Source organism: Macaca nemestrina, chromosome 5, assembly GCF_043159975.1.
Source record: "Macaca nemestrina isolate mMacNem1 chromosome 5, mMacNem.hap1, whole genome shotgun sequence".
In the NCBI taxonomy this organism is placed as follows: domain Eukaryota; kingdom Metazoa; phylum Chordata; class Mammalia; order Primates; family Cercopithecidae; genus Macaca; species Macaca nemestrina.
The window spans coordinates 22,743,305-22,770,142 of NC_092129.1; the positions used below are offsets into that span (position 1 = coordinate 22,743,305).

A 26,838-nucleotide genomic window follows, 5' to 3' on the forward strand; every position below is an offset into this window, starting at 1 on the left:
CCAGTCCCTGTGCTCTCTTTCCCTCACCTCTTGCCCCAGCTATCTCTCTTGGAGAACACTGCACAGACATCATCCACTTCCTTTATTTAGACTTAGTTGTGGCAGCTTCTTGGTTGCTGGGCTTCTATGAACTAGACCTGTAGGCTATTTTGATAACTATAATATTCCCCCCTTATTCTCAGGGAATACATCCCAAGACCCCCAATGGATGCCTAAAACAGCATATAGTAGAGAACCTTATGTATATATTATGTTTTTTCCTATACATACATGAATACCTGTGATAAAGCTTTACTTATAAATTAGGCACAGCAACAAAAATAACAAAATAGAACAATTATAACAATATACTGTAATAAAAGTTATGTGAATATGGTCTTTCTCTCTCAAAATACCTTATTGTAGTGTACTCACTTATTTTCAGACGGTGGTTAACGATGGATAACTGAAACCGTGGAAAGTGAAAATGCAGATGGAGGATATGAGTGACTTACAAGACTCTTAATTGTCTCCTCTTCCTTTACGAGCAGTTATATATAGGTCCATGGTCTACAGCAAGTGACTTCAGACCCAAGTGACCTCTCTATGTAGCGGCAAACTGGCTTTACTCCTTTTCCTGGTGATTTGGGAATATACCTTCAGCCCTTGCTGGTATACTGAATTTAAACTCTTTTGAAATGTCTAACAAGCCCCATAAAATATTCGAAACCACAATAATCTTATGTTATAAAGTGACCAAGTGAAAACACAATGGAAGATATCAGAGTTCACTGGCTTTATCCCAGTATCTGACAGAGAACAAAGATATACAACCACTCACTGGGACTGTTAGCATCTGCAGAGGGGCAGGAAGAGAGAGAAAAATATCAATTTTTTAACCAACTAGCTCATCTCATTTTCTGAGTATGCCACATGCTCCATTCAGCAAATGTTATTCACATCTTTCAGAGTATTCAATTACCATTTTGTAGTATTCTAGAGGAGTAAATTAATGGTGTCTCTGATTGCAACATCACAATATGCACAATTTCCACTCATCCTAATGTGTTTTCAGAAAGTATCACAGGTAAATATCCAACTAAATGTAGCAATGATCATTCCTTTGAAGAAAACATTATTGTGTCCTATTAATCTTATACCAAAATGTATGAGCAAAATCTATTCATGGCTTCACCTTCAAAACATAAAGGGAATTTTCCCCTAGTGAAGGTCTCTACAACCTCACCACAAATATCTCTCATATATCTATGCAGCCTCTCATGGCTAACATTTAAGCAAACTCAACACACAAACTTAAAGAACCCACATTATCTCTGGGGTTGGAGATTAATTTGGTTGAAGAATATATTGACTGAATGCATAGTTGTCTTCAGTTAAATTTCATGATGATCTATTGAGCGGTGTTCCCAACACTATGAGACCCTTACAAATGCCCTCTCTCCATCCACATCAGCTCTATCACTGCCCCCAGCCAAGCCACCCATCGCCTCTTACCTGGACTGCTGCTACCACCTTTGAACTGCTTTCTGTCTCTGATAACCCACGCCACCTTCATCCCGATAATCTCTCTTTTAAAACATTATAGGCACTGGATGACCATGTAAACCTTTCATCATTTATGATATAAATTGAAATCAGGATTTTCAAAAAACGGGAGGAATTGGTTAATAAAAAGTGACTATTTTTCATATCTATTGAAATCAAATCAACATGTACTTCTGTGCTTTATACTGTGAGCCAAAATAAGATCTTTTAATAAGGATTCAAAGCAACTCAAAATCAAGGTACTAGGATGTTGCTATACTTGCTTTCTAATTAGCCTGTCTAGTTGAGGAAAGGAGGCCAAAGATGCACTATGCTAATTTTTGTTCTTTGAGCAGAGTGTCTTCTAAAATGCAAGCCAAGTTGCCTTGGATTTCGGAGTGGGAGACTGATGCTAATGTAAAAAAGCAAATAAACTTAATATTTTAGGCACAAATTTTATAACAAATAATTTTGATTGATATTGCACTCTATATTCAGCATTTTTGCTAAACTCAAAGAACTCCATTCATCTCTTACTATCTAGAACTTCCAATTAAAATCAATCCAATTTGATTGAGAGTTAAAATAAATGGAAAGATCTCCTTAATAAGGAATCTTTGAATCAAATATATTTGTTGGACTGCTTCTAAGGCACATGCCCACTTTATAGAATAGATATAACATGCTAATGTGTCCACTTGCTATTATGTTTACATGCTAAATTCTACAAAGAAGCCATGGAGAGCCAAGAGACTCTGAGGCTATATTTGAGGTGATAACATTATAACCATATTCTTTTTATTTTTCTTTGAGACAGGATATGGCTTTGTTGCCCAGACTGGAGTGCAGTGGTGCAATCTGGGCTCACTGCAACCTTTGCCTCCTGGGCTCAAGCCATTCTTCTGCCTCAGCCTCTCAAGTAGCTGGGACTATAGGTGTGCACCACCATGCCCAGCTAATTTTTGTATTTTTTTATACAGACAGGGTTTCACCATGTTACTCAGGCTGGTCTCAAACTCCTGAGCTCAAGTGATCCACCTGCCTTGACCTCCCAAAGTGCTGAAATTACAGGTATGACCCAGCCGCACATGACCTCATTTTTTAAGTTTACTTTTATCTTTTAAATTACCCAAGTAAGACATGAGTATAAACATTAAGTGTTTATGTAAATATAAACATTTCAAATATAGACATAAATATAGTTTGTTTAAAGTAATAGTTTGTCTCGTCTACCATAAATCCCATTCTCCAAAGGGAATCTTTGTTAAATTTTGTTATTTATCTTTCATGGCATGTTTCTGTGCATATGCATTTATATACATAATTATCATGTGTTTTTGTGTAAATGCTAGAAACTAAACAAGTTGTTCTGCAGCTTGCTTTTTTATTTTTTCTTCTTTTCTCTTTTTCTCTTTTGGAAACAGGATTTCGCTCTATCACCCAGGCTGGAGTGCAATGGCTTGATCATGGCTCACTGTACTCTTGACCTTCTGGGCTCAATAGATCCTCCTACCTTAGTCTCCCAAGAAACTGGAACTACAGGTTCATGCCACTATGCCCTGATAATTTTTGTATTTTGTGTAGAGACAATGGAGTTTTGCCATGTTGGCTAGGCTGGTCTTGAACTCCAGAGCTCAAGCAATCTACCCACCTTGGCCTCCCAAAGTGCTGGGATTGCAGGTGTGAGCTACCATGCCCAGCCTGCAGCTTACTTTTTTCACTTTTGTTGTTGTGATAATATTGATAAGCCCACAGTTAGTGGTCATACAAATCGTTTCCAATTTTGAATTATTCCATCCTTTTTTATAGAAAACATATTTATAGGTATATCTTTGTATACATGTGAGTGTATCTTGTTTACATTTCTTTTTCTTTCTTTTTTTTTTTTTTTTTTTTTTTTTTTTGAGACAGAGTCTTGCTCTGTTGCCCAGGCTGGAGTGCAGTGGTGCGATCTCGGCTCACTGCAAGCTCCACCTCCCAGGTTCACGCCATTCTCCTGCCTCAGCCTCCCGAGTAGCTGGGACTACAGGTGCCCGCCACCACGCCCGGCTAATTTTTTTTGTATTTTTAGTAGAGACGGGGTTTCACCGTTTTTCTTAGCCAGGATAGTCTCAATCTCCTGACCTCGTGATCCGCCCACCTTGGCCTCCCAAAGTGCTGGGATTACAGGCTTGAGCCACTGCACCCGGCCTCTTGTTTACATTTCTAAAAATAAATGCTGAGTCAACGGGCATTCTAAATATTAATAAAAATTCCCCTTAACAGTCCTTCCCCAAAAAGAACATTACCAATTCAAAAGCCTATTCGTGGTATTCAAGAGTACCTATTGCCCCACTTAACTGTCACCACTGAATATTATCAGTAATTTTCTGGTCAGTCTGAAAGGCAAAAAATATTTTATTGTTTTATATTTCATTTCCTTAATTACCAGTAAACTGAGCTTCCTTTTATATGTTTATTGGCAACAGGAAATAACTTTTAAGTCCTAAAGTAAAAATGTGAAATAATAATGATCTTGGTGTAAGAGTGTGTCCCAGTGGACTCCTTTTCTTCTTTCTTTCACATAGTCTCTTGTTTTCATCTTCTCATGAATTAGTGCAAAAAAAGGGAAAACAAATGAGCCCTGTGATACCTTCCTCTGGAAGAATGCCACTGCCAGAGCACTGGATAATAATATAGGAATTTATACCATCCATAAACCTTTTATAGTAGTATAATTAGTAGGGCTATTAATACTACCCAAGCCTGGCTTTCTTTAGTGCTGTAAACACAGCTTGCGATCACATAAATGACATCAGTAATAATCCTTTAGGGCATCATGTAAGCCAGAGTACTCGAGTCAGTTTAGCTAAGGTTTAATCAGAATCTCCATTCAAAACAAACAAACAAACAAACAAAAAAACTGATTCTTTTTGCTTAGAAAGCAGAGTATGAGGGATAACCCTTGGACATCTTCCAACATTTGGATTTTGGATCCCATAGTAGGTTTGCTGGTGTTGAATGGGAAGAGTGGATTAGAGACATAGAGGAATTTAACCACTATCGGTGCAAGGTTATGCCCTTCAGCTAAATGTATCCTGCCTTTTTCTATAACCTAATGTCACTTACATATGGTTTTCTGCAGTCTTGTGAAATTTTTATTAATGTTTCATCCAAAAAAATGAAGCAAACAATATATATGCTTCCTGTCTCTTTAAAAAATAATGAAAGTTATATAGAAGCAGGTTCCAGAAATCCCCAATCTGTATAAATTAGCAGCATGGTCTAGATGACTGCTGTGTGAATCAAGACAGTAAAATTATGTTCAAGTATAGTCTCTACTGTGGTTTATGTTCTTTCCTTAAGCAAGCCACCTTAATATCTCTGTGGCTCAGATTTCCTGGCTCAAAAAAATGGGGATAACTGTCAAATAAAAAGTATTTATTAATGTATTTATATGCTTGGAGATATGAATTTGTAATTGTGGTTGTTTCATTAAAATGTTAATCTATCTGATGATACTTGAGAGTCAGTATCCAATTGTATGTGACTTTTTTAGGGCTGGCTATTAATTTATTTAAGCCGTAGCTCTGAATAAAACTAGTATATTTCAGGATGAATAAGATTTTCTGAAGCAACAAGTGAAACTCAGTTTATTCAACTTGGATGAACATTGACAAAGAGAAGCACAAAATTAAATGAAGGAGAAGGAAATAGTGCACAGTGAATTTGTTTGTTTTTATAATCATACTGTGCACTATTTCAAGTACCATCCGAAGGAGAAAGAAAAAGATAATGAGAATATACAGCACATCATCTTTAATCCCCACAAGCATCCCATAGGTCTTCTTACAGATGAGACTCAGAGAAGTTAGTTAACTTACCAAAACTTGTGTAGTGACTTCTATTTAGCATATAACAAGCCACAAAAGATCATCTCTCATTCTAACAACAAAACAAGCCTAATAAGCTGTAAAATTACAGATTTCTGAACCCAACAGAAAGCTAAGGAGGAAAAGAAACCTAAATATACAAAACTCCAGAAAATTTCATTTGTAGAAGGAAAAATATTCACATTTATCTCATCCCTAACAGATTACAAAAAAAAAAAAAAAAATGTGGCCACATATGGACTGGTGAGGCAGATTATAATTCTAAAGGACCTCAGCCACAGGGCAGGTCTATATATACCTGCAAACTCTGTTATATGGGTCTTCACCTAGTGCTGGGCATGTGATATACCACACACTGTAGGGTAATGCAGGAGAGCTAAAAGCGATCCTGCCTAAGTTTGTGAAGCCTCCCAGTGCATGGCAGCCATCCTTTGCAGATGAAGGAGAGTAGTACAAGAGATCTGAGAGAAATGAGTTTAAGATACACCAGACTTTCAGCTGCCAAGCTAGGACTGGAGAACTGAGAAAAATCTTTCTGAGACATTTCAGGCATAGAAAGAGAGAGAATTCCATAGGTATAGAAATCCTGGTACAGGACTGGAGAGCAAAGAGAATTCTCAAAAGTCCAAATAACAGCAGAACTGTAAAGCAAAGAGATGTATCTAATGCTTCAGAAAGCTGGAAGCATAGTTGTAAAGTGCAGCAATTTCCGGAACCTTACCCACCACTCAGATTCCTTGCCCTGAAGAAAAGTAAGTACTGATTCTGCTCTCAAATTATTTGAAGACAATGGTAAACTAAGTCAAGCTAAAGTTGCAAGAAAGCCCAATCCCAGTGATCAGATTGATTCTGTTTCTCGATTAACAAGCCTGACACAAGTGAAAGGGCATGGACTTGGAAGTAAATATTGCTTAGTTCAGTCTCTACTATTTTTTTATACAAAATGTGCAGATACAAGTTAAAATGACTAGACATGCAATGAAGCAAGAAAATGTGACACATGGTCAAGAGAGAAAGTAATCAATAGAAGCAGATCCAGAGATGTCATAGATGTTAGAATTATCAGCAAATTATCAAACTTAACTATGATAAAAATCAAGTTCTAGTGGGATCAATCAATAACATTCATAAAGACTTGGGAATTTCACTAGAGATCAGGCACCTATTTTTAAGATAGTCAAATGGGAATGCTACAAATAAAAAACATAGTAAAAGAAATGAAGAATGTAGGACTCAACAGAGGAAAGAATCTGTGAATTAGAAGGTAGATGGGCACAAGGTATCCAACTAAAACACAATAAAAAGGAGAGGAGAGGAAGAAAGAATAGAATATCCAAGGTATATGGGATAATATTAAATGATCCAACATGCATGCAATTGGACTTCTGGAAGAAAAAGAGGGACAATGGTGCAGAATAAATATTTGAAGGGATAATAGCTGAAAAATTTCCATATTTGTTGAAACACATCAAACAGATCCAAGAAGCTCAGCAAATCCCAAGCAGAAAATATGCAAAGAAAATCACCCTTCTTTTCTATGTCAAACTTCTAAAAAACAAAAAGAAAAAGAAAACCTTGAAAGCAGCAATAAAAAAATGCATTACACAAAGGGAAAATATACTTCTCATCACAAACAATAGAGGCAAGAAGGCATTTTTTAAAAACATTTTTGAAGTGCTGAGGAAAAGAAAAAACAACTCTGTCATCATATAAATCTATAAGCAATAAAAGTACTCTTTAAACGTGAAGACAATTAAAAGTCATACAGCTAGTAAGAAGCACAGCCAAGACTGGAACCAGAGCTACAGAAGTGGGAAGATTGCTTTCAGCCACTTTCCACCCTGCCTATACCTCATCGCATTTGTTAGGTACTGGCACAGGTCTTTGGCAATGCTAACCATTAAATGTTTAATTTTTACAATTTGTTTTTATTGTAAAAAATAATTAATGGTGTTGTTAAAAATTCAGTCCATATAGAAGTATAGAAAGTAAAATTAAAGTAAAGTCAAAGCCTCGATTTTCCACTTCCTACAGACTCGAATTGGCAAATTAGCAATTAGACAAGCTCCACTTTCCTTGATCTCATTTCTCAGGCTGGGATGTGAAAAGTCGTGGTGCGAATACTTGTCAAGCCTTTTCTGTTATGGAAAATCCTCATTGGCAGCAAAAATAAGAAATTCAATTCTTTGAATATGCAAATTCAGGATATCCTATTTTTATCAGTCAACAAAAATCATCAGAAACTTTGTAATCAAAACTTTTGAAATGAAACTTTCTAACCAATTTACCAAAATGCCACTAACATAATTATTTGATTTATAAAAGAAAGCAGAAAGTTTTATGTGTTTTCCTGCTACCAAGGCTATCTGATGTTATGTAAGTCCACATGCCATTACTCAGATGTTTTCAACCTTAGTTACATTAATCAGCCTCACCTTCACAACCACCACCACTGTCACAGGCATACATGGGAACACTTCCAGCAAACACGGTTGGCAATTTTAAAAGTTAACACTCTTCTGTCTGTATTCCTAGAAGCTTCTTGAGGTAGAAGATGAGAAGTCATACCTGAAGGTCAGAAGAGGAGGCTTAGTTTGACCAGGCACTTCTGCTCCACTTGAGAAAGTATCTATAGTCACTCCATTATCCATAGTTTGCTAATCTAATTTCAGACAGTCAAAGGTGAAAAATAGCTTTTCTTATTTATAGTGAGACCAATTAGCGAGAGGGAAAAAAAAAAGTTGGTGGAGATCCTTAGAGTCACCTACTCCAACTGTGGGGTCTCCATTTCTTCAAGGTTAAGTATTTTGAGCTCATTGGATTCCAGGGAAATGTATTTCATCTTTGGGGAGCTCTGACCATTAAATTTCATCCTTATAATGAGCCAAAATGTTTCCTTTCAGCTGATACTTCCGATCTTAAATCTATTTCCCTACCCCATGGAATATTAAACTGTTCTTTTATTAGATAGTCACTGAAATGTTTAGAGGCACACCCTATGCACACTTTTCTTTCCAAGTAAATATCCCCAGTCCCCTCTTCATTCTTATGACTCTCCTCTCAACAGCTTCAGTTCAGTTCATTTCTCTTTGAGACAGAAGGACTCACTTCTCTGCTGATCAGATTGGGAGGAGATTGATTAATTTCCTCCTTTCTGTTTTGTTTTTGGAGTGCAGTGGCAATCATAGCTCACTGAAGCCTCAAACCCTTGGGCTCAAGCAAGCCTCCTGCCTTGGCCTCTCAAAACACTGAGATTAAAGGTATGAGCCATAGTGCTGGGCCTCCTTTTTTGCTTAAAATATTTGTTTATTTTTACTGGTCATAAAGTGTTGGTTATAGAGATTTGGGAATATACCTTTAAAATACAATGAAAAAAAATCATCTACATTCTCTCCAGAGAGATACATTTTTGTATATACATTTAACCTTTAAAAATTGTAATTATACAGTACATATTGTTTTATGACATAGCTAACATAACTAAGTCTTACAAGGTACATTCATTTTGTGTTTGCTTTTGTTTTGTTTTGAGCTTGGGAATAAGCACATCGTTTAGCTGTGTTGGCATCTTTCCTTGGGACACTTCCCCCTTTTTTTTCTTTCTAGTGCCACATTTTTATTTATAGTTTAAATTTGTGCTTTTTTTTTTTATATATATACTCACAGGTCACTCCACCTAAATGATCACAAATGAAAAAGGGATCGATTGATTTTCTTACATCCTCCTACATCCTTATTGCAGGAAAGCATATTACCAAGCAGCTAATTCTGTATCTTTTTCCTGATACCTGACCAGAAGTTTTTCCATGGTGTTATAAACTCACTCCTTTCTAACAATCTTTTGTATTCCTCAAAGTCACCTCAAGTCAGATTAAATCACCAAAACCTTCCCATCTTTAAGGACTGCTGCATGCTTTTTAAAGCTTTCTTGATAGCTCCTATTTTCTACGCCTATCATCGCTTTCCTTGCACATCTCCTGACTCTCTTTGATCTCTTCACACTTCCTAAAAATGTGAAACTCTAAATTAGATACTGTTAAATATGTTATAACTGACCAAACTTCATCTTTTCTGAGCAAGCCTCCCTATCCTTTTGCTATCTTAGACAAATTTTATCTTATATTTCCTCTTCTAAATCAAAACTTACTGGAGTGGCCAAGAAAGTAAAGGAGATAATCCCTCCCACATACCCTACAGTTAAGCAGTTCCCTTCCTGCTGCATGGAATAGTTGGATGCTTCATTATAAAAACTCTTAGAATGAAAAGGATGGCTTGAATTTAAGAATTTCCTCTTGAGTTTGAGGAAATGCCAGAACCTTGGACAGGGACTGATCTCTGTTCTAGTGTGGTCCAGCCTCTTCTATGTATTGGCCTCTAAACTCCTGTTATTGACCCTGCCACTGACTGGTTACAAATTACAGAAAATTCTTAGTTTTCTTTTAAAAAAAATAGTCAATATTCATAATTTAAACAGAATTTTCCTCTGCCATAGTTCCATTGTTCTAGATGGTTATTTTTTTTAACTTACTACTGTAGATTCTAAGTCCCTTTGAACTCTTCTGTGAACTCTGAAAAATGGTCTGTCCGTACTCACAAATGTTTCCCATTGCAGTGGTCATGTAGAACACACTGATTTTTGGCAGAAAGGAAAGGCCTGGGCTAAGTGCTGGCTATAAAGCCACTCCCCATTCCTCCTTACTTCTGTGCTGCCTGCCGTGGTAGTACTGGGGTGAGGTAGGTGTCAAATGATCTCATGCTCACTTTTGTGAGGTTTGGATGTTCTACTCCTACAATAGCAGCTTTCCCAATCTTGCAGCTCAAGTATCTCCCAAAACTGGAAACCACAGCTAATCAGATCTCCAGCACTGCTCTATGTCCCTTCTGTTCAAATTCCTGGGATCACTACACCGCTAGATATCCACACCTCCTGGGAGTTGGTGATCTAGATTTTTTACCATCCCCCAAAGCATGCCAACTCTTCTGTCCCTCTCACCTTCCCTACCTAGAATATTGGCCTCACTTCCTCCTCCACACCTCTCTTGTTAGAGGCCTTGTTTCTAGGGCCCAACTGTTTGCCAATGTGTGGGAAGACCCTGTGTTCCTACAGCTGTTTTTTTGAAAGAGTTTTCATATCCTTTTTACTTTTATATTCAATGCAGCTGACCATCTTATTTATAAGAATTTATTTTTAGTAAATGGTATTTAACCTTAAAAGTGAATTTTAGCATATTTTATCTTTCTAATGATACTTTTTACCTATCATTTACTTTTAAGGGGGAGGAGGGAGGAATCACAGATAGTTCAGGAAGAATCACAGAATAAGCCCAAGTGCGTTTTTTATTCCACAAAACCTTAGATGTGGAGAAAATTCCTTACACTGAGCCTCAGAGAAGACCCTGCTCCTACCCAGTCAACTACAGGAGACTGACAATACCTATAAAGAAACCCAGACAGCCACAGGACAGATATAAGATGTATCCCAAAGATAACTCTCTTATCTTTTTCCCAGGATATTTCAGTCCCTCTGAGAGTAGATTTGTGCACTAAAAACCCAGGTCTGTGATTGACATATAATCAGATTCACCCATGGAGGTTTAGCAACTCAGTCTCTCAAAACTAAACTTAGATAATAGCAAAACAGTTTTGAACGTTCTTCTTTAGAATATTTCTATGGGGGCCGTAACAGAAAGGTTATGTCCACATTATTAAAAATTTTAATGAAGACTTTTTAAATGCAGAATATCCATGACTTAATTGATTCCTCTTCTAGATAGAGTTTAAATTAATGTTTCCGCTGAGTTAAATCTATGAATACCCCTTATACACTGAAAACTGAGCAGAAGTGACTGGAGCCAGGCTTATCTTAGGAGTTTTTGGAACAGGGGTTGGGTATGCTTCACTTTTGTATTCGTCAGGGTTCTCCACAGAAACAGAACCAATAAGAGACCATCTATATAAAAAGAGAAATTGGCTCACATGATTTTGGAAGCTGAGAAGTCGCATGATCTGCCATCTGCGAGCTGGAGAACCAGGAATGCCAGTGATGTAATTCAGTTTGAGTCTGGAGGCCTGAGAACAGGATGAAAAGGAGCTGTTGGTGTAAGTCCCTTCCTCCAAAAGCCTGAGAACCAGGATTTCTGATATCCGAGGGCAGAAGATGAATGTCCCTGCTCCAGAAGAGAAAAAGAGTGAATTTACCTTTCCTCTGCCTTTTTGTTCTCTGGGTTCTCAACAGATTGGAAGTACCTGCCCACATTGGTGAGGGAAATCTTCTTTGCTCAGTGGACTGATTCAAATGCTATTCTTTTCTGGGAACACCATCACAGATACCTGGAAATAATGTTTTACTAGCCATCTGGGCACCTCTTAGCTAGGTCAAATTGGCACATAAAATTGACTATCACAGATTTCAATTTTTTTGTTTATATGTTGGGAGAAACTCTTCCCAGCACAGTACTCTTGGGATTGTGGAATGAATATTTTTAAAAGGCTTTTTAAAAGCATAACTGACCTTCTCGTAAAGTTACAGGAATTTGTGGAGGCCAGACATAAGCTGTAGGCCAGCAGCTCCTATAGACAGACACTCTCACACTGGTTATGTAACTGAGGCATGTGACTGCTGCTCTTAGTGGCCTAGAACCTGGGTTTTAACAGTTGCCAATACGGCATTCAAAAGGAAAGGCTTGGAACACAGCAAATGTGGAATGTTGGACCAGAGACCTGGAGTAAATCCGGGAAACTCTCAGCAGATGAGCTAGGATGAAATCTGTCCCATAAGAAAGGAAATAGGGAAATGTGCCTGTCTGAGTTTTGGTCTGTTGATAGCAAAATCAATAGGAAAAAAATTTTTCCTTTGAGAATTTCTGACCATAGCCCATATGTATGCATATTTGCAGCTAGAAAGCATATTATCCAACCACTGAAGCTAAAATTTAATTTTAAGTAGTCTCAGATTGGTAGCTTCCCTAGGTGTTTGGCATAAACAAGTACAGATCCTCTGGAGAAATGCGTTTTAAAATAAGATCTCAAAGAATTCCCATAGGTCAAGTTCTAAGGACTATGAGCTACTAATTTTTTAACATTTTAAACAAATGGAGGAAACAAATAACATGAGAAAGAGGCAGTGTAACAATAAGCTACAGAAACAGACCTGCAAAGATTACAGATGTTGGAATTACCAGATAAAGAATTAAAGTAAATATTTTTAAAGAAATATAAGAGGGTTTTCATTGTATAACAAGGGAGAAAGAGATTATCAAAAATTGATCAGGTAGATCTGAAAAAAACAACAAATAGAATTTCTAGAAATGAAAATGTAATAATTGGTATTAGAAACCCAATATAGAAATAAAACAACAGATGTGATTCTACTAAAGAGAGAATTAGCAAAGTGAAAGCTAGTTCTTCAAACTTTATTCAGGATGTAGGACAAAAATAGAAAGATGAAAATATGAAACATGTTAATTGACATGGAGAATGAGAATGTGCAATATGAACTCAGATTCTGAAAGGAGATTATAGAGAGAAAGGGAGAGGGGCACTAAAGAGATATGGCAACTAATTTTTCAGAATTAATAAAAGACCCAAATCCCTAGGTTCTGAAAGTCTAGTGAATACCAAGCAAGGTATTCACTACCTTTAGAATAAAAATAAGACCACGTTTAGACACATCATAATAAAACTGCAGAACCCTAAAGAGACGATCTTACATACAGCAAAGGAAAGATAAAGACTACCCACAAAATAATAACAATTAGGCAAACAATGACATCTAGAGAAGTGTAATAATACCAACAAAACCTACAATTACATATGTAATAAAATTATCCTTTAAAAAAGAGGGTATATTGAAGATATTTTCTGATAAATAAAAATAGAGTTTCCTACTAACAGATTTTCAGCAAGGGAACTTCAAACAATGTACTTCAGGGAACTAAATTGAAGAAGGAATGATAAGTAAAGAATATGGCAAACATGAAGGCAAATCTATACAAATACTAATTTTGCAAAACATAATGATACTATTTTGTTTGTGAAGTATGAATTTGGAAAAAATAAAACCATAGGCAACAGCAACATTCAAATTAGGAAGTAGTGGTTGGGATTAAAATGTTCCAAGGTCCTTGTATTGATTTGGAGGAGGGTAAAATTAACTTTAAACACTGGAGTATTATATTTCTCAAGTAACCACTAAAAGAATAGAAATAGAACACCTAATTTAAAACCTATTAGAGGAAAGACAATAAAAAGAGGGAGGGAAATTCAATAACTCCAAGAGAAGGAAAAATGTGCAGCAGAGAGAATAAATAATATATGAGACAAACCAAAAGTCCAAAACATCACCAAAATGAGTAGGAATATATCAGAAATCAGTATCAATGTCAATGCACAAGCCTTTCCAATTAAAAAATAAGTCAGCAGCATAAATTTTAATATTCTAGCTGTATGATGATTATAAAAGGTACACTTAAAATTGGAAAGACCAAAACGGACTGAAAATACAATAATGGAAAAAAATAAATTTGGTAAACTCCAAACAAAAAAAGAGCTACTTTAGATACATTTGATATAAACTTTAAGACAAAATGTTCCTTAGTGATGAGACTCACTACCTATTGATTAAAGTTTTAGTTAGAGGTAAGCAATCCTAAGCCTGTAAAAGTACATAGTAATATTGATTCAAAATAGATAAAGTAAAAATTGTCCCATCAAAGTGGTAGATTTTGAAAGTGACTTTCAATAATGGTAGAGCAAGAAATAGTAAAGTGTGTTTGCTAGTTTTATTTTTTAAAGAAACAACTTTTCACTTGGATGATTCTTTCTGTTATGGTCTTTGTTTTCTTTTTCATTATTTTTTCCACTTTTTCTTTTTATCTTCTTCCTGATTTATTCTTCGAGCTTAAGAAATTTAGTCAAGCATAGAATAGAATAAATTCAAGGTATTAATAAACTCAAGCATAAAAAAGCAATTTAGGGCCAGATGCTATGGCTCATGCCTGTAATCCCAGCACTCTGGGCAGCTGAGGTGGGTGGATCACTTGAGCCCAGGAGCTTGAGACCAACATGGGCAACATGGCAAAACCACATCTCTACAAACAAAAAAGAATTTCTTTTTTTAATTAGCCAGGAGTGGTGGCACACCTCTGAGGCCTCAGCTACTCTGGAGGCTGAAGTGGAAGGATCATTTAGGCCCCGGCAATCGAAGATGCAGTGACCTGTGTTCACACCGCTGCACTCCAGCTTGGGCAACAGAGTGACCCTGTCAAAATAATAATAATAATAATAATAATAATAATAACAACAACAACAACAAATAAAAGCAATTTAGGTCAGGTGCAGTGGCTCCCTCCTGTAATCTCATCACTTTGGGAGGCCAAGGTGGGAGGATTGCGTGAGGTCAGGAGTTTAAGACCAGCCTGGCCAACATGATAAGACCTCATCTCTATTTTTATAATAAAAATATTTTTTTAAAAACTCAGTTTAGAAACAAGGTAATGGATGTGGATGTTCTATATTATTCATCGTTATGAAATGACATTTTTATTTTCATATATGTAATATATACTATGACCAAGAACATTTGTAACATAGTTATACTCTTATAGACTGATATTATCAAAGACCTATAATGTAAAATAACACCTTGATGGTATGTTTTCAAAACCAAATTTAATCCTTAAAGACCATTACAGTAAAACTTAAGTTATTCTCATGATTCTTCTGTTCAAATGAATAAACTAAAATCTATTATTGTTTTTTGGAAATGTGCACTCTAGAAGGATCTCTTTGGTCTGACTTCAAAATTTTAAACATCATCCTCAAAATCTGTTTCAAAGTAAGTAGAACTGCATGGCTCAGACTGTTGCAATCCATCATAGTAACTCTAGATGTCTTGAAATACCACCAGCAGTAAAGATCTGTATTTTCTGAAGCTTTCTACGTAGCTTTGAAACCTATAACAGATAGCAAATGATTAGATGGCATGTTTATATTTCATGGTCACAGTTTAAGCTAAAATTTCACTCCCTGAAGATAAGGTTAGAGGTGAATTCCACCTGGATGATTAAGAGCCATTATTGACAACAGAGAGTAAAAGTTTCTGAACCAAATTTTTCTTGGCGCCAAGACATGCATGGAAAAGAAAGAAATTACTTAGAGAAAAACTGCACAGAACTCATGAAATGACAACAGCATTAGTAGAGGTCAATACTCAACAGTGACCATCAAGAAACACCTTTTAAATAGTAAGTCCTTGGGACCTAAAGCATGTACTTCCCAGTAAGCTCTTATTACCTAGAATCTCAAACTAGTTAATTCAAGAAGACCCAACCTAGCTGGAGACACCTTCCTGGAACAGGGCTCAGTAGGTCTAAACTACCACAGACTCTGCAATTAATTTAACATTAGCAGAAGCATTTTACAAATTACTGTGACATTTCTGCCAGCCATAATCTGCTACTGTTTCTTTTGTGTTTTTCAAAAAGTCATTTACTTGAATTCCTTCTTATAAGCAAGAGTACAAATAGTCTCTTATTCTTTGACCTTTTATTCATTTCCCTAGTCTTTGAATATCAGGAAGCAGAGAGAAATCTGTTTCTCTCTCCACCTACCTTACAACAGCAAAGACTTTTGTCAAACTGCTAGTGAATCGGCATACAGCTTGCCCTGGGTACTGGTTCAAATTCCTCTGAGTGATTTAGAAAACAGCAATTTCTGGCTATTTTTTAGGATGTGATGTTTTCTTGACAAAGCACAGGACACAAGTAACAATATAACACATATTATGAGAGGGTCTCCCCACGGTGGGGACAGGATGACCACACATCCTGGTTGGCCTACAACAATGCTGTGTTGTGCCAGTGTACTGGAATAACTATCAAGAGCGAGACTCTCAAAAGTGTTTCTAGATAATGGACTACCTGGCCCTACCATACGTGGAGCAGGTTTCCCAGAAATCCAGTCCAAGGGATTTCCAAGCTCCACCACAGTGTGGAATCTCTCCCAGATACTCTGCTAAAGGGAGCACAACAGTAAGTGAAACATTCTCTCCTCAGGACCAGGATACCATCCATCCTCTGAGTAAGCAACCAATGCCCCAACTCCACTTTTCCTGCTTCTCCGTTTTAGTCCTCCAAAGGACAAGAGTATTCTGCACCTGAATTTCTAGGGAGGGTCCAGCATGAACTGTCTTTCGAGTCTTTCAACGTCAGGATATGGGATTTGTGGCAAAAAAGAAAAATATGTACCATACATGTCTGTCTTCACACACACACAAATAAGTCTTCTGGAAGGACTTTACAGGAAAACGGGGGTATTTTAGTGTGTGATGTCTGTGGGTTTGAACTTCAGGGCACATCCAGATATGTAGGAAAAATACATCCGTGTATTTACTGTGACTCAACCCATTTTAACTTAGCCGCTACTGAAAGTAGGGAGAAATTTAGGGCTCTAAAATTAGTCACATTTAGGGCTCTCCCCTCCCCTTAGAAAAGATCTTAGGCCATGATTCCAAAATCTTTTCCCATATCAGAGATAGGGTAGAGATTCTGTGACTATGGTCAGGGTCAGGTTTAGTTGGGAGATTTAGTCACCACCAGATTGCACCTGCTGTCTTGGCTGCATAGCTCCTTCTTGTCTAGCAGCTCTTGGCAGCTCCTGATGCCATGCTTGAAGCACAGGTATATTTTTTTACAGCTGCCAACAGACCACTCTGCCTAGATGTATCAGTGATAGCATTAGCAAGAGGCAAAGTCAGTATCTTCACTGCTCTGAGACCTGTATGTTTCCCCATTTCTTCCCCCTAGCACTTCTGAGTCCGGGAGGAATATCTTTCTTGTGTGGGGCAGGAGTTAAATGCTACTTTGTCCCTTGGTTATCCAGAACTCTGCATTTACTGGAAAATCCTTATTCCTTTATCTCTTCTGCAAATTACTTTTCAGGTTTTAGGCTTTGGGAAAATAAAAGCCAGAAAGATTTGCAGGCTAATTTTGCATTAGCCCTGCCACATTTCCCCTGAGGTAACATAACAGAAAGTCAGCTACCAGCTTAAATAAGGGTAGGAATAGAGGAAAATAAGGGGAGAGGAAAACATCTCAAAACAGTATCTAGCCACGAAATCAACAGGAAAACAAAATCAAACAGTGTTAAGTAGCTCTCTCCTTATCCATATAGTAACCTGATGAAAATGTGTTTTTTTTTTTTTTTTCAGGGAAGCATTCCCTGAGTAGTGTAGGCACTCCTTTATAAATATTCTATTGAAAATCAGACCTGGCAACAGTGAGTCTTCGTGACTTCCTGCACAACCCCAGGAAGGGAGCTGTGGCTTGCCACTTAGACAAGGCCACCTAGACAAGGCCACATAGACAAGGCCAGTATAAGTTCTGTGATGTCAAAGATTGGGTCTTTTTTGTTGATTACAACAAGCATACTGTCTAGCACATAGTAGGACTTGATGTGTATATCTAGAATGAATAGATTCAAACCTCCTCTCCCTCCCCAAACCCATCACATTTTGTTTTTATTCAGCTCTGCCTTATTAATCCTCCCTCCCAAAAGGATTTGATGTATTTATTATACATGACAACTGTATCCTGACACCTGCCATATACAAGGGTGAGCAGAGCGAGTCTTCTCTTTAGTGGCCTCCAGCCAGAGGAAATACCCACATGGCCCCCTGGGCCTCTCTGGGTGATGATGTCTGGGGCTGCCACCTCTACACACACACACACCAACATATACCCTAGCTGTATCTGGAGTCACGCTCATTGTGTGTCTAATGTCAGTCAGTCTCCCCATCTAGAATGTGAACTCTGGGAGAGGAGAAAGAAGAGTTCTGGTACCATTGTACCCCCAAGCCCAGCACAGCACCCGGCATCGGAAAGGGTACTTTCTACTCAATCAGAGTAAAAGAAGGATAATAGCGCCCCCACCCCCACACCCTTACTTAAATTCCAAATGTTTCTCAGGTGCACAGTTCCATGGTACCAAAACATGTTTTACTGCAGGCTCCTTTATTTTACGCATTGCCATAGCTGCATTGCAAAAGCATTTACTCCTTTTGTACTGAATCACTGTCTTCCTCCTCCCTTCCCAATCTTTAATTTTTAAAACTATTCCTAAGATAATGTAAGTATTTCATTTTGACTAAATTTACTGGTATTGGGTCTGCCCAGTTTTCAAATAATGAATACATAGTGGCTCAACATTCATGGCATTCATTCAGTAAGCATTTACTGAGCTGCTTTTATTTGCTAGATACCAAGCTAGGTGCTAGAGATACACAAGTGAATAGGACCTGTAGTCCACAGTCTCTAAATGAGGCCATAAATGATCCATCCCCAGGGAAATAGTGAACTCAGAGAACCCCACAATGCAAATCAAGGTACGGCTTTTCCTGTCTGATGAACTGTTAAGGACTTAAGATAAGTTTCCTAGACAACTTGAACCAAAGCCAGCTTCCCAGGGTTTTGGGTTATCTTCTAAAGCTGATGTAGTCATACATTTTCTATAGACTCCCAGCCCTTCCAGAGATTCCCCTGTTTTCCCATATCAATCCAATTACTCGTGCCCAACTCTCTCTCATTCTATCTCAACTCATTCTATCTCTCTATCTCATTCTGTCTCTCTAGACCTTTATTCTGGAAATATCTCATTTTCTTGTGATGTGTACAAGTTGTGATTTGTTCACTACCCCATGCTGTCACGGACTCGAAATCTGAAATGAGATAATGTATGTAACAACACCCTGCACTAGGCAGGCACATGAATGTTACCTCTCCCTTCTCCTTCCCCAAAATGCCAGTGCTGAAACTGCTTCTCTGACAAATGGAGCCCTCACATTTTGAAAGCTTGTTTTTATTTCTATTTCTTTCTCCCTCACCATCTTTGCCGAGACTGACAAATGTTCCAGTTAATGCCAACCCCCCTTCCCTCAGATGTAAGAAAAAAGAGGCCTGAAAATTGTAACCAACTCATGAAAACAGTTATCTGAGCAGATAAGTGAAAGTGAAACAACAAAAAGAAGTTGAATTTTTTCCTGCACCGTTTCACCTTTTGGTCACGACAAGAGTTCTTCAAAGATAATGGAATGTACACTTCGCTCTGTTTTTTCCTTGACAGCCCTTAATCAGTTTTCCTCTAGTTATCCGGTGTGTGGGTGGCTGGAGGGACTTCTCCCGAAGCTTCAAGATGAAATGACTTTCTGAGAGGTGTATGAACCAAGACTCCAACCCACTCAAAGTACAGATCCTAATGAGTCATTTCAATTTTAGGAAGCATATTAATTAATCTAAAAGGTGCCTGAGCCAGAAAACAAAATTCTCTTGACTGTGAGAGTTAAAAATAGTTTTTGTTCCAAGCAAAGGGGAAACTCCTCCTAGCATATAAATCATTCACCAGCGCCACATGGAAGATGTCAACTTAGGCTGGTGGTGTCTCTGGCTTTTGCCAGACACAGAATTGTTTCAAAAATAATGGCATAAATTCCTATTGCCCAATTCCTCTGGGACCACTACATAAAGCATTTAATTCACATTCTGTCAAGTCATTGAGCAGTCAGCACTTACCAAAGAACTTAATACTGAATGTGATTGCTTCATTATGTGTGACTATCCTTAACTTGAGCAATAATGCTACAGGGTCACTTAGAACTTGACACAGAGTCGCAGATTGAAGGGGAGGTCTGCTGCCATGGACACCAGCTGACCTCCTCACAAAATGATTCACTTTTTCCTCATAGTAGCACTCCAGATTCTCAGAAAATTCCTTTTACATTTGTTATGTTTCTGTCTTTCAAGCCGTCTTCATTTACTAAAGTTCAGTGAAAGAAAATCACAATATAGGAAAAACTAGGCCGGGTGCGGTGGCTCACGCCTATAATCCCAGCACTTTGGGAGGCCGAGGCGGGTGGATCACCTGGGGACAGGCATTCAAGACAAGGCTGGCCAACGTGGTGAAACCCCGCCTCTACTAAAAACACAAAAATTAGCTGAGCGTCGTAGCATGCACCTGTAATCCCAGCTACTCGGGAGGCTGAGACAGGAGAGTCACTTGAACCTGGGAGGCAGAGGTTGCAGTGAGCCCGGACCGTGCCATTGTACTCCAGCCTGGGCAACAAGAGCAAAACTCGGTTTCAAAAAAAAAAAAACAAAAAAACAAAGAAAAACTATACTTCTGGTTGAAATCCCTTAAACTTACTGGACAGAGCATTGGTAATTCAGTATCATGGTTTTTTTTTTAAAAAAAAAAAAAAGAAAAACAAGATCTTTTAAGGCTGAATAATATCTCATTGTATATATACACCACATTTTTTTAATCCTTTCATTCATTAACAGACACTTAGGTTATTTCCATATCTTGGCTATTGTGCTTTGATGAACACGAGAGTAGAGAGATCTCTTCAACATACTGATTTCATTTCCTTTGAGTATATACCCAGAAAAGGCATTTCTGGGTCATATGATAGTTTTATTTCTTACTTTTTTGAGGAAACTTCATAACCTGCATCAATTGGCATTTTTGTTTGTTTGTTTGTTTTTTGAGACAGGGTCTTACTCTCACTCAGGCTGGAGTGCAATGGTGCAATCATGGCTCACTGTAGCCTCGACCTCCTGGCTCGAGCAATCCTCCACCTCACCCTCTCAAGTATCTGGGACAACAGGTATGCACCACCATGCCTGGCTAGCTTTTAAATTTTTTGTAGAGAGGGAATGTCACCATCTTGCCCAGGCTAGTCTCGAACTCCTGGACTCGCAATCCTCCTGCCTCGGCCTCCTAGAGTACTGAGATTATAGGCATGCCCAACCCAACTTACATTCTTACCAGCAATGTACAAAGATTCCCTCTTCTCTAGACCATCAGTGACACGTGTTATCTCTTGTTTTCTTGATAAGAGCCATCCTAACAGGTGTGAGTAATATCACACTGTGATTTGATTTGCATTTTCCTAATGATTAGTGATGTTGAGCACCTTTTCATATATACTTGGCCATTTTTTATGTCTTCATTGAAGAAATGTCTGTTCAGGTCCTTTGCCCATTTTAAAAATCAGATTATTATTATCATTTTACTATTAAACTGTATAAGTGTCTTATTGTATATTTTAGATATTAACTCCTTAGCAGATATATGGTTCACAAATATTTTCTCCCAGTCAGTAGGCTGCCTTTTGATTTTGGTTATTGTATCTTTTGCTATGCAGAAGTTTTTGAGTTTGATCTGTTAAAAGAAAAATTTTAGACAAATTAAATGTAACAGAGTTCAATTGAAAAACTCCAGCCGAATTAAATTTAAAGGAGTTTAATTAAGCAATGAATGATTCAGAAATCGGGCAGCCCCCAGAATCACAGGAAGATTCAGAGAGACTCTAGGGGGCCTCGTGGTCAGAACAAATTTATAGACAAAAAAAGTAAAGTGATACACAGAAATCTGAAGTGAGGTACAGAAACAGCGGGATTAGTCACAGGTTGCATTTGCCTTATTTGAACACAGTTTGAACACTCGGCAGTGTATGAGTGGTTAAAGCACAGCTGCTGGGAATGGCCAAGACTCAGTTATTGTTATAGGCACATACTCCTAAGTTAGGTTTTCAATCTTGTTTACTTAATAAGTTAGGTTGCAGTTAGTCCACAAGGACTCAGATATAGAAGTATGGAGTCCTTTGCAGGCCATATTTAGTTTGCTTTAACAATTCCCCCCTTTTGGTCATTTTCTCAATTTTGAGAGATTGACCAAAACGTTAGTCATTGATGTCACTGTCACCATTGTAAATGTACTTATTTGGTCTTGAAAACCACTGGGAAACAGTAGAACAGTGAGTTTTGCAAAGGTAGGAACAAGGGTACCTCCTTATACTGGAACATCCTATTTACAGGAGAAAAACAAAACCTGGTCTGTTCTGGACTAGGATCTATGTGTTTCCTTAAAATCTTAGTTTGATTATGTCACATTTAGCATGAGCGACTCCATTTTGGTTTGGTTTAGTCTGTTGGGGCCTATTGCATGAACTCAGTCCAAAACAATTGCCTGCCATAATTTTGCTAAAAAAAAAAAAAAAAAAAAAAAAAAAAAAAAAAAAAAAATCCCCCTTCTTGGTCAGATTCTTACTTAGGTGAGAGTACCATTAAAAAAAAAAAAAAAAAACTTAGGGCCTTAGTACCACTCTCAGCATGATTTTGGGTTTCTAGTCTGAGCATATCATTCATACGTTATGGTATCCTCATGGTCACACATTTCTTTCAGTTCTTGTCATTCCAGTTGAAGAGAGACCATTTGACATTCTAGAGAGGGCTGCATGCAAACATTTAAGACATTTGAGAGAATGCGGCGCACCAGGGGGTCTACTATTATGACTATGGGGAGGATAATACCAAGAGTTTGCAGTATGCTCCTTACCCAGAGCTCCCATAAACCAAACCACCTAAAATCAAATAGATCAAAGAATTAAAGAGTCTACTCGCTTAACTAAGCACTCTTTTTGTTAATCCCCTACAATTAAATCTCTATAATACCCAATGTTTTCTCCATAGGCCATAAGTGCCAGCACCTGCACAGATAGTTTTCTGTTTAGCCAATTCTATTATTTAGCATAACTTTCACAAGAGAATTTAAAGTCTGTTGTGTAACCATAGCCTTTACAGTAGAATCTGCTGTAGAGCCTATCATGAGGAATACACTTCTAATCATTGCCTCTTTTATTCCAAACCATGGAAAAAGGACCTAACAAATGATGCCCCTCTAGAAGCGTAAAGGCCTCCTGGAAGTGTCCTCCTAAAAGTGTTCTCTTTAACCCATGAAGTGGATTAAGAGAAGTGAATCAATGTTCTGTTTCTTACTGATTATGCGGCAATATATGTACCATTAAAGTTTCTCATCTGCATTGGGCCTTCATCTTTCATCTATCAAAGTATAAGATTACTTATGTATAAGGCTGGCTGAAAAATCCTTCACAAATAAAAGTATATCCCATAAGTGCACACATCAGACCCCCTATTCATTTCTATTGTTCATAGAGGCATAAACGAAAAAATATTCATAGATAAGAGTCTCCTGATAGTAGAGAAGTCTTGATCTGTGATCTTGGGAAAAGCTGTTCACATCAAGGAAACCATCTTCTTCTGAGAAGAAATCTCCCTGGTTAGCTTTACCTTAAGCATTCCAATGGGTGTACAGTTCCAAGAGTATGGAGGGACCTTCTCAGTCGTGAGATTATGAACCAAAAGTTCAAGGTTCCAAAGTTTGCGTTGCAGTGTGGATAGCAAGGGCAGTCTTTCTCTGATGTTCTCAGAAGTTACAGTTCTTGGGTTCTAGATTGTAAAGGGGTTGACTGTCGTCAGTGAACCATAAAAACCTTTCTTTACAGGGTGAACATACAGTGTAGCGTAATAATCTACTGTAAACACATCAGCCCTCTTGCACGGGAGAGCTTCTATGCAACCAGAAAACATGCATTGAAAATGACAATTGAATGAAATCCCTTTATGAAATGTTTAAATGGCCCATCAGGTAACCAAATGTACTTGAGGCTTTGATTGTTTTTCCAAGAATATGAATTTGACAAACCAAATATTTGTTATAAACTATTTTAGCAGTTTATTAGTCACCACACCAATATATTTAATTTGGATCATTTTATCCTTTCCATTATGAGTCATGGAATGCAGAACTTTTAATAATAAGAGCTTTAAGGACTCAGGAAGGACAAGGTGGCATGAGTCCATGCTTAACATTGGACTTATATCCTCTTGAATAGGAGTTGTTATTCCAAATTAGGTGCCTAGCAATGATAACTGATGGGTTATCATAGGTAATTTGACTTAGACCATGGAGTTCATTCAAATTGTACAGCTTCAGTATTGGCTGATTTAACATGCAAATCTGGCAAAGTATTTCTTTGGTATTCAATTAATTTTTGTTCTCCTGGGGTCAGCAGTTTTATAAACCAGTCAGTCTTTTTATTAAAGTTTCAGGAATTCTTACCCAGTCCAATTCTTGGGGAATTGGGGAATTCATGGGGAATTTTTACACGTGATATGATTCTAAAATTATTAGAAACCTATATTCAGGAGTGCTTTTCAGAGTCCTTTTCATCCTTTCATGAACCTCCTAAAAGACACCATATTCTAGGATTTTCCATGCTTGTGAAGTTTTCAGAAACTGCATCAGCATTAAGCAGTTAACTGTGGAAATGACTTTAAATAGTTAAAGACAAAATTGACAAGGAAATTTGGTTATTTCTGTGGTCTACAATAAATTAACATAATAACCATAGTTATGATTGATAGCATATGCTCAGACATACTAGAATTTTAGAAAACCCATACAATTTTGGAACATATTGATGGTATACACTAAAGTATAACCTGAAGAAGGTTAAACATTATCTTTTATTTTGACAGTGCTTCCCTTATAAATTAACATGTCAAATAATTTTGTTTACCTCTCTTTTGCATGCTTCAGGAGTCCTCTGTAGCATCTCAAAGTTGGAGGTCAGAAAAGACAATTTTGAAGCTGAAATTTGATTTTGGGAAGCCCATCAAATATATTAAAGGTTTTAAACACTTGATATTATGAAATAGAATTCCAGGTTACCGTAAGTCATTCATTTAGCCAAAATGATGACTCAAAAAGTTTTAAAAAGGCAAAGACCTTTAATCATTGATGGAGGGAAGACTTAGCTTTCCAAAAAATCTGTTTTTCATCTTTCCCTTCTTTTTTCGGTAGTTTATTCAAAAGGTAAACAAAAATCTTTATTATTTTTTAATGTTACATGAAAATCTTATTCAAGAGAGAAAACCACATTTCACCCTTGCATTAGTGTACCACTAATGTCAACCTCAACTTTTAATAAAACCTTATAGACAAGACAAATCTATCTAATCTTAATCAGTTTGACAATAAGGTCAAAAGGTTTATTCTCATAAACCTTTTATAAGCCTTTACAAATTTTGGTTAAAGAGCAGATCAGTGCTTTAAGAAAACCCTGTTGTGCTCTTATTCCAATGTTCAATTTATGGAAAAACTTAATAATACCCCTTTAACTTTAGTCAGTGTCCACACAGAGTTTCTTTTTATAAGATTAATTTTTCACAAACCTTCCACAGCTTGTTCAAACCTTTAGCTTTATCCTATCTAATATAGAACAATCCTTTGACCCTCTAAACTTAGGCAAGAAAATCCACATTTTTATGCACTTATAGTACTTTACTAAAAACACATTTTACTTTCTTTACCTACCTTGCATGTAAAAATTTTTTTCAATGGTCTCCATTACATATGATAATGGTAACTCAGCAATTTTCAATTTTGGTGAAAAACGTGGTAAGTTATTTTAGTTATGTACCAGGTGTGGAGCCTAGGAAATCAGGCAGAAGGGCAGATAAGGTCTGACTCTTTCCAGCATAGCTAGGGGTGTGGTTAACTCCACATGTGCCCAGGCCTTACCAAGCTGTAAAGCAGGCAAGTTGAACAATTTTCAAAAGCCAAAGAAGCAGTTTATAACCTTAAAGCATTTAGCAAACCTAATATCTGACCTAATTTGACCAAATGTCTTTATTTTAAGTTATCTTTAAAACTTTTTATTTCTCAAAGATTACAAAAGTCACATGAACTAAAAGGCATTACAGTTTTTATTTTTCTATCAAAATATTTGATTTAAGCACTTATTTTTAAGCCAATTAATGAGAGTTCTTTTATATGAACATCACACACACACAATACATATGTAACTACACAGACAGACAGAAGAAGATCCAATAGTTGTTAAGATTTTTCATTTGCCAGTTTTGAAGTTTCTTAATTGGATTACTGGATTTAGGGTGGAGTCCTTAGAGGAATAGCGCCAGGAAAGCATGCAGGTTTTACAAAATTTAGAATCTTCAAACGTAGCTCAAAGAAAGGAAAATTCAAGAAGAGAAGTCAGAAGTTGCTGATAGAGGGGAAGAGATAAAGGTCATGCAGATATTAAACCAGAAAGTACTCATTCCCTAAGCCAGGATTCAACCTGGACCACCATTGTAAAATGGCAGACATCAAAAGAAAGTACTGCCACGTGGTTACAAGGTTTAGCTCCCAAGGACATAAAACAAGATGGAGACCTCATCCATTTTTTTTTTCTTCAGAGATCTGCAGCAAAATTTGTAACAGACCAGCTTTCTGGGCCATCTTGAATAGCGAACGAGCTTATGAGGTCCTAAGCCCATGTTCTATCCTAAGGTACCCTTCTTTATGACAGAATGACAAAGAAAGACAAATTCATAGCACAAAATACACCAGATTTGCTACAGCTTAAAACTAGCCTCAGAATCCTTTTTCACATTAATCAAAACTTTACAGAGGAGATAAACAGTGATTTTTACCATTCATTTAACCGGTTTGCACAGAGAGAGAGGCCAGAAGTCTGACTGTAAGAAATTCTTGCCCTTTTGCTGGCATGTCAGGTTTCTAA

The 26,838-nt window shown here is 37.3% G+C and overlaps 1 protein-coding gene and 1 long non-coding RNA gene across 4 annotated transcripts in view; one reads left to right on the forward strand and one right to left on the reverse strand.

The window, feature by feature from the left end:
- LOC139363287 (uncharacterized) overlaps window positions 1–8,343 on the reverse strand; it is a 36,165-nt gene extending 27,822 nt beyond the window's left edge. Inside the window, exon 1 of the long non-coding RNA XR_011623315.1 lies at window positions 7,832–8,343. This is a non-coding gene — a long non-coding RNA (uncharacterized lncRNA). The remainder of the gene's footprint in view (window positions 1–7,831) is intronic.
- Window positions 1–26,838, forward strand: part of LOC105465496 (solute carrier family 35 member F1) — a 404,409-nt gene that overhangs the window by 248,399 nt on the left and 129,172 nt on the right. The window lies entirely within an intron of this gene.